Below are 9,194 nucleotides of genomic sequence, written 5' to 3'. Positions count from 1 at the left end.
ATCAATGTTGGCTGTGACTATTTACACTCCCACCAGCAGAGCACAAGAATGTTCGTTTCCCCGTACTTTGGCCAAGTCTTTCAAATCCGGGTTAATTTTGATGGGGGGATCATTGTATGCTGGTACATTTCTAAGCCATCACTGGAGCCTTTCCTTATTCCTTCATGGGCCTGACTACATGGGATTGATTAGCCTCCATTCTGGCCATGGGTTTCCTTGGCTGACAGTTGGGCCCAGCTAAGGAAACTTTGACGTTGTGAGCAAGAACTTCGGAGTTCCTGGGGTTACCTGTGTCTGTGTTTGTCTCTGAATATCTCAGATGCAGGAACATGTTGTGGGTAAAGTGTGGATTTTGAAGTCAGATCTGGATTCAGATCCCAACTCTACTGCTTCCTAGTTGTGAAGGCAAATTGCTTCTCTAAACCCCAGGTATCCTCATCTGTAAAATAGGATTATGGTGAGGATCAAATAAGATAATATAGCTCCGTGCCGGGTTCTTAGTCAACGTTCAAAAACAGCGGGTACGATTTATTCAGTGATTACGACACTCAGGCCCTTTGCTAAGACTTTCCACATAGTTTTTCAGCTTGATGGCAACTCCTGTTCATCCGAATAAGGTCAAGACTCCATGTCTGTCTGTCGAGGTACAAGGGAAAGCCACTTGCTGAGCTCCCAGTCTGCATTCCACAACTGTTTGCTGAGCATTACCATGTGCCAGACCAGATGCTGGGCGCAGGCAGAGAGACAGGGCTGCTAAACTCTCTCCCGTTCGTATGAAAGAGGTAAACAAATAAAAGACACAAACAAAATGTCAGGGGAAAAGACCAGACATATTAGCCTTTCACTATACCTGTAAATGGGTTAATTTCCTTTATTAAAGCAAAAACAGCAAGAAGACAAGTGAAAAAGCAGAAGAAGAAAGTTTAGTTATGTGTTACTTTTTTTAATGTGTTATTTATAAGGGAACTAAAACAAGCCATGGAAAGAAATAATCTCTAACGAAACAGCTCTATATTTATAAATGATTGCATTGTATTTCAAATGAATAACAAACCACACTGAAGGGGGCAGGGGCGGGGGGAGAACTAACCCGAGTGAAAAAAAACTTTTTTTTTTTTGAGAGAGATAGAGAGAGACAGAGTGTGTGAGCCGGGGAGACGGAGAGAGAATCTGAAGCAGGCTCCATGGCGCCTGACGCCAGGCTCTATCCCATGACCTTCGGGTCATGACCTGAGCCAAAGCCAAGAGTCGGATGCTCAACCGACTAAGCCGCCCAGGAGGCCCCTGGGTAAGTTGAATATAGAACTTCAATCTATACTCTCAGTCTGAAGATAAAAAGAGTTGTGTGCTTGTTTCGAGAGCACATATACTAAAAGTGGACGACACAGAGAAGATCAGCATGGCCCCTGAGCAAGGGTGACACACAAATTCGTGAAGACAAAAAAGATTAAGGGGTCCCCGGCAGGCTCAGTTCGTAGAGCGTACAACTCTTTTTTTTTTTTTAATGTTTGTTTATTTTTTGAGATAGAGAGAGACAGAGACAGAGCACTAGCGGGGGAGGGGCAGAGAGAGAGGGAGACACAGAATCCGAAGCAGGCTCCAGGCTCTGAGTCAGCAGCACAGAGCCCGACACGGGGCTCGAACTCACAGACCGCGAGATCATGACCTGAGCTGAAGTCAGACACTTAACGGACTGAGCCACCCAGGCGCCCCTAGAGCATGCAACTCTTCATCTCAGGGTTGTGAGTTCAAGTCCCACATTGGGCGTGGAGTTTACTTAAAAAAAAAATTGCAAAATTGCAAATAAATATTGAAAACTCTACCTAATAGGCTTGTTTTTCATAGTGGCATGGATTAGCAATTCTAATCCGTGTGTATTGGAGGATTGAGTAAAAGATGAAATACACTGAGGCTATTGAGAGCCAGGTTTCTCACTGATATGGAAGGGACACAAGTATGGCCTGGGGAAGGCCAGGAAGGACTGGAGGTTCAGTATGAACTCTTGGATTTGTATTTTGGTACGCGTCTACTTCCTAGTCCTGTCCACTGAGAGGACCTAGAAACGTGAGTGCACCTAGTGCCCAGCTCCTTGCTTCTAAATACCATCCTCTACTGGAGGAACCAGGGCTCCATGGAGAAATGGCTGATTTCTTTTATTTTTTTTAACATTTATTTATTTTTGAGAGAGAGAGAGTAGGAGCACGAGCAGGGGAGGGGCAGAGAGAGGGAGGCAGAGGATCTAAAGCAGGCTCCTCACTGTCAGCGCGGAGCCTGATGCGGGGCTCGAACTCACAAATTGCAAGATCATGACCTGAGCAGAGATTGGATGCTTAACTGACTGAGCCACCAAAGTGGCTGGTTTCTGGGCTAGGCCAGCAAGAGTATAAGATGAGCCTGGAGCATCTTTTTGGCCTCGAAAGTAAGCAAGTACTCGATGAATAGGAGAGACACAGCAAAAGGCCATAGCAGCCAGCTTGCATGAGCTCTCCCTGGCCAAATCTGGAACAGTTAGGTTATCAAGTAAATAATGATAGTAATGAATTATAACTCGTCGAATAAGATCCGAGTTCGTGGGTCCGTCATCCATATAATATATGCACATGTACTAAAAGCTCTTCTTTACGGTAGAACGCTAAAAAGAATAGAAATTTTAAGTCACAATTTTGCAGTCATCAGAGTAATAATTGGCATAGATAGGAATCATCAAGATTGAAACAAGGATGAAAGTTGACGAGAAGTAAGATATCTGTATAGTCTTTAAATTTTCTTTTTATGTTTATTCATTTTTGAGAGAGAGACACAGAGTGTGAGTGGGGGAGGAGCAGAGAGAGACACACACACACAGAATCTGAAGCAGGCTCTAGGCTCTGAGCTGTCAGCACAGAGCCCGATGCAGGACTCGAATGCACGAATCGCGAGATCGTGACATGAGCCGAAGTCAGTCACTCAACCCACTGAGCCACCCAGGTGCCCCAAATATCCATATAGTCTTAAAGTACTCCCCTAGAAATTATTTATGAACTATAAAGAGAAAATAGTAATTGTATAGGAGATATAACTGGGAGCCACATGCTTTAACCAAGCGACCAAAATAACTATCACCAGTAATGGGGCAACTTGACATCAAGTGCTCCTTTTTCTTTTCTTTGCTTTTTTTTTTTTTTTAAGATGTTATTTTTTTAAGTAATCTCCACACCTGACACTGGGCTCGAACTCACAACCCGGAGATCAAGAGTCACATGCTTTACCAACTGAGCCAGCCAGGCACCCCCGGCAAGTGCTTCTTAATAGGATGCACTGAGAAAGACAATTACCATTTCTGTGATATCCCTGCCCCAAATGCATAGCCTGATCTAATCATGAAGAAATATCCAACAAATGAAAAGTGAGGAATATTCCATAGAATAAATGACCTGTACTCCTCAAAAATGGCAATGTCATGAAGGGCAAAAAGGCTGAGGGACTGTTCCCAGGTTGGAGGAGACCAAAGAGACGTGATGATTAGATGTGATCTATTATTCTGGATTGGATCATGAACCAGAAAACAAATTGCCCTGAAATGGCATCATTGGGAAGGTTAACCAAATTTGCATAAGACCTGTAGATTAGATATCATGTTATGTCAAGGCTAAATGTCCTGATTTTGCTAATTGCACGGTGGTTATGTGCCTGCCTATGTTGTCAGGAAATACACACTAAAGTATTTAGGAGGAAAGGGGCATCATATCTGCAACTTACCCTCAATGGGTCAGAAAAAAGATATACCTAGAGAGAGAGAATGATAAAGTAATAGTCGCGAATGTGAACAATCAGCGAACCTAGGGCAAGAGTATGTGCAAATCCCTTGTGCTAGTCTTGTAACTTAGAACTTTGACATTATTTCAAAGTAAAAAGTTGAATAGAAAAAAAGAAAGAAAAAGCCTGTTTGGATTCTTTTCTTTAAAGAAGGTATTTTCCCTCAAGACACTTATTCGTGTGGTTGCCTCTTCAGCAAGCCTAAACCCTTGTTTAATGATTTCAGTAAACATCCCAGTCTCAAAAGCGAACTGTGATTTGTTTATGAGGTCCTCATTCCCCAGCCATGCAACATAGGTTGCACTTCCAGAGTATCAACCCTTCCGGTCAGGTTAATTAACAATATCCACTGAATGACTGGGCATTCTCTGGATTGTGCAATTACTGTGCAATCTCTGAGTCCCCAGTGCTCATCCCTGAGCTTGGCCAGAGCAGGTGCTCAGGGTAAAGGTTGTGAAATTGAAAGATTGAATTATCTGATTGCCTTTAGGGGAATAGCAAGAATTAAGACTGAGAAGGTATGGAGAGGAACCCCATGGGCGTCTGGGGGGGGGGGCAGGGACTCTTATGCGTGTCTGGACCCTGGACAAGAAAACTTTGGACACAGCAGTGCGTGAAAGCCTCCATCCTGTGTCTTGTTGATGAGGGAATTGTCTTGGAAGGGGCAATCAGGAGAGAGAGCAGGGGCCACTCATGACTAATCCCATCAGCGCGGTCAGGGGGGAGCAGGATGACAGCCTTGGTAAACTGCGCTGCAGGGGTCATTGGAAGTTTACCAGTCCCCTCTGGTTTGTTAAACTCACTGGTGGCAAAGGCTGAGAGGTCTCTGGGCTGCTCCTCTGATCTTGATTTGGTTTTGGTTTTCAATTTGACTTTCCAAGCTGCCTTGAATCCTCGTGCTTCGGCTCTTAAAGATGCTCAGATTGATGAAGCTGAAGGTGGGTGTGTTTGGAAATGAGCGGCCATGGAAGAGACTGGGGAGGCCAGTGGGGGCCTTGAATGTCAACCCTGGAGTGTGGTTTGATCTTCAGAGCAATAGGAAGAGCCACGGAGCAGTGATAGATTTTCATCTTAGGAGATTCACTCTAGCAGCTGAAGTTGAAGATCAGAGAGTGGGAAAAGACAAGAAGCAGAAAGGTCAGTGTGGAGGCCGCCACCGAAATCTGGGCAAAAACTAGAGCAAGAAGTATTTTTAGACCTTGCTCTGTAAGAGGAATGGTAAGATGTAGCATACGTAACACCACCCTAGCTTTTCATTCTCATGGCAGACATTGCTAATCACTCGGTGTTCTCCCTTACCCCGCCTAGGTGGGCTGCTCCCACAGACAGCCATTGCCAATCAATCTGAGAAGGCACACTGGATGAAAGAAATTTGCCCTCTGGGCTCTGTTATATAAGGCAGGGAGAAGTCATCAGTTTTGAGAATATGCTTACAGTTGCTGCTTTGGGTCTGCCCCAACCTGAGGCTCAGGAAGTACGACCAAAGTGATGCCCTAAGTCAGTCTTTGAGGCCCCTTACCGGAATTGTGCCTCGCCTTGCTGTGTGCCCTCTGTGCTCCCACTTAGAGCTTTTCCACATCCGTGATCTTATTTCAACCTCACAACATTCCTGGAAGGTCAAGGTTGTCATCCCCATTTTACAGATGAGGAAACTGAGGTAAGAAACTTCAAGTAGAGGGCTCAAGTTCCACAGGTGGTAGGTGGCAGAGCCGGGATTCAAACAGGGCCGTCTCGTTCCAAAATCCCTGGCTCCTTCCACGTAAGCTTGTCCCGGCTGCAGCAGCTGCTTGCATCTGTCAGGGCCTCAAGCAGAAAAGCCAGAACAGGTTGGGGCTGACATCTTGGCAACAGTGACTTTCCCTGTCAAAAACTCCTTGGCTTAAAAAGACCTGGGAAACTTGACTTTTGAGTCAGCCTCATCTAATCCGCTCTGTGCTGAGCCATGGAGAAGGAAGGTTCTGGCCCCTGGGTGGGGGTGGAGGGGGATCGCTGAGGGGGTGCAGCACAGATGGTGAGGGGCGGAGGCCTCTTGCTGTGGAAGAGAATAAGGTTTCTGTCCTTGCACAGTCGGAATGAGGGCCCTGGAGCCAAGCAGCCAGGGCCAGGGCGGGGCCAGCCAACCTTTGGCACGTGAAATGCCACCCCGTACTCATGGCAGATAATTCTCGGTAATAATTCATCCCCCCCTGGCAGGCATGCATCCTGAAAGCCCTGTCTGTCCCTCCCTCATGGGGTCCCTGCTGGAATGTGGGGGGTCAAGGGGCTGGTCCCAGACGTGGGCAGAGTTCAGACTGGGCTGGGTAGGCGGGGCAGCGTCTGGGCACCGCCTGGGGGCAGAGGGAGCCTTTGTGCTCTGTGCCCTGGAACCCCACCCCCCAGCTGCAGCCGCCCCAGAGGGGAGAAATGGCCGATGCGCCCGGCTGAGGCCTGCTCTCTCCGTTCCCTCTTCTAGGGCAGCCAGGGCAGAGGGTGCTAACTTGGGTGCAACCTGGCATCTGACAGATCCACCCCATTGCGATCAGGGGGCTCTTTGTGAGCGGCAGGAGGGTGAGGGCCTCACGTCTCCTGTGGAGCTTTTATTTTATTTTTTAAAATTTTTATTCATTTATTTAGAGAGAGAGAGAGAGAGCAGGGGAGGGGCAGAGAGAGAAAGAATCCCAAGCAGGCTCCATGCTGCCAGCACAGAGCCTGACGCAGGGCTCGAACCCAGGAACCGAGAGATAATGACCTGAGTCAAAATCAAGAGTGAGACGCTTAACCCACTGAGCCACCCAGGCACCCCTCCTGTGGAACTTTTAAAACACACTGAATCTCAGTCCTCGACCCCAGATACTATGGTGTATCGTGTGGGGGTACCTGGGCATGGGCCCCTTTAAAACTCCCCGGTGGTTCTGAAATGAGCTGAGGCCGGTGCCTATTTTGAGAGGGTAGCACCACAAGCCCGGCCACCACCAGCTGTGTGACCTTGAACACGTGAGGTGGCAGTTGGCGGCTCAGTTTCCTCATTTGTGAAATACGAACAGCCATAGTACTGACTTTGTGGGGTCCCTGGAAAGACTGAAGGAGATAGTGCCGTGTAGACTGAGCACCACCCCCAGCACAGAGCACACACTCGGACATTTAGCTCCTGTGGGTGGTTAGCTATTTTTATTATTTCTTCCTTTCCACGCCAGCCAGGGGGAGATTTTGAGAGCTTGCAGCCAGGGAGAAAGTGGAAAGGGCAGAGAGAGGTCCCCTCCGAGGACAACATCATTAGAGTGACCAGGGGAGGCTCTGCTTTGACATGGAGGCGGGTTGGGAGGCATTGGTCCCTCCATGGCTCCAGGAGGAGCCCACGCTCCTTAGCAAGGCACGCGGAGCCCCTCTGGGCTGCCCGGGGTTGGAGCACCAGGCGCACCGCGTGGGGGTTGTTGCCTCTGGCACCCCCGCCTCCCAGCAAGCTCTCAAGGGCAGAGATAAGACTTGCTCAGCTGGGTGCCCCTGAGGCCAGCACACAGGTGTCAGTCATGCTGGATAGCCCACGGGGCATGGCGTGGAGAGCTGGCAGACCCTCTGAGCAGGGCATTGACTGGTCACAAGGGCAACAGGAGCTGCCACTTCCCGAGTGCCCACCGTGTGCTGGGCATCGTGATTAGGGCTGACAAAATCACACTAAGCTTGCCACTGCTCCCTCTGGCAGGAGCTGCCGTCGACCATGCCCGGGAGGGTCAGAAATCAGTCAGTTCAGCGCCACCACCCCCCCCCCCCGCAGCCCACTGAACTCTGCAGCCTCTGGCCTCTGTTGGCCACCCAGCTGCCTTGAACCCTGAATTGGGGCCCGGAGCCGACTGCCTGTCACGCGCAGCACCACGGCGCTATGGCTTTCTTGGCTGCCTGAGTGCCGGGCTGTGGAGCAGAGCAGAGAGTTTAGAAGATGGGTTTTCTCATTTTCATCCGACTGCAGGATGGAGGGAGTCCCTGGGAATATCCTGTCTGCTTTCCAACCTTAATGATCTGAGATTGCATTCCAGAGATTTCTGTGTGGAACCTGACTTATGCTGCACAAATAAATGAAAGATGCGTGACCTCTCCAGTGGCCACATATCTGGATCCTTGTTGAGCAGACTCTGTATGAACTTGCCCAAGGTTCTGACACAGATCACTGTGATCTGTGATTTGCGGCCATTTGTTGGGGGGTCTCCTGAGGGCCGGTGACATGGCGGGAACAGGTTCTGCTTCCATGGAGCTCTGATCCCAGTGAGGGGAGACAGACCCTCAGCAAGTAAACTAATAGAAGTGCCCACTAGTGAAGAGACAAGAGAGCATGTGATTGGGGCCAACTTCAGACCCAGCCTTGAGGGATGGCTTCCCTGGGAAGGTGACATTTCAGCTGAGACCTGAATGCCCAGGAGCAGGTGCCAGTGTAGCAGGTAGAGGGAACAGCTGACACAGGGGCCGGAGAAGATGGGGACAGTGGGGGGAACAGGCAGGGCTGGGGCTGGGAAAGGCCACCATCCAGATTACCCAAAGCCCTGCCATGTTCGGCCTGCAGCGGCGTCTACAGGGTGAGAGGGACATGACCCATCAGCCCCCGCTGTGGCGGGAGTGGCACCGTGCTTCTGGCTGGCTGTCCTGTGGGGAGTGGGACCCTTGTTATTGCCAGGGGCCACAGAGACAGTGCCCAGCTCTGGCGAGCTAGGGAAGGCCTAGCTGAATATGTGTGTGTGTGTCTGTGTGTCTGCCTGTGTGTGTTTGGGGGAAGTTGGTCTAAATCCAAGTCACCATCAGTGGTTTGACAGCTCCTTGGAGGTATCTAAGTCCCCAGGTGAAGTGCCTTTGAATCGGATGGGAGAATCTATTCCCTCCAGTCCCATCCCTCTGATTACATCAAGGTCAATGTTCACTTGCTGTTGGTTTGCCCTTTATGCCCCCTGACATTTCCTAATCTTGCTTTTTACACAAAGAGCGACTGGACTGGGGCTCACAGGCACAGCATCTACCAGAAGACAATAGTGCTGTTCATTTTCAGTGTCCCATCCCAGCCACCTTGCATGATGGGTCACTGACTTTCTTTTTACTATTATAATATTCCTCCTTTAAAAAATTATCTTTTTTTCGTTTTTCCTAACAGCTTATTAAACTTCCCTTTGAAATAAAATTATTTTAGGAAAAAGAATGAAATCATCTGAAAGGGAAATAGTAAACCATTCTGAAGATGGTCAAGGGGGGGATGGTGAAAGTCACAAAAGTCTGTACACGAGTGACTCAAGTTTGGAAAACATGGAACTAAGATGCTTCAGGCCCACCTTCCCAGTTTCAGAATGCTCTTTTCCCCAGGAAAGCATTTCTTTTTGTTATTAAATGTCTGTGTTACAATAAGGAAGCAGACCATAGCATTTAGTTAAGACTTTCAAACGGAG

The 9,194-nt window shown here is 48.8% G+C and overlaps 1 non-coding gene across 1 annotated transcript; it reads left to right on the top strand.

Annotated features, from left to right (window-relative positions):
• Positions 1-1,345: 1,345 nt before the first annotated feature.
• Positions 1,346-1,451, top strand: LOC111557709. The gene has a single exon (XR_002737937.2). It is a non-coding gene; the product is annotated as a U6 spliceosomal RNA (small nuclear RNA).
• The last annotated feature ends 7,743 nt before the right edge of the window (positions 1,452-9,194 follow it).

This window comes from Felis catus, chromosome D4, assembly GCF_018350175.1.
Source record: "Felis catus isolate Fca126 chromosome D4, F.catus_Fca126_mat1.0, whole genome shotgun sequence".
In the NCBI taxonomy this organism is placed as follows: domain Eukaryota; kingdom Metazoa; phylum Chordata; class Mammalia; order Carnivora; family Felidae; genus Felis; species Felis catus.
Note: the sequence above shows the minus strand (reverse complement) of the source record. Positions and strands in the feature narration are given on the sequence as shown.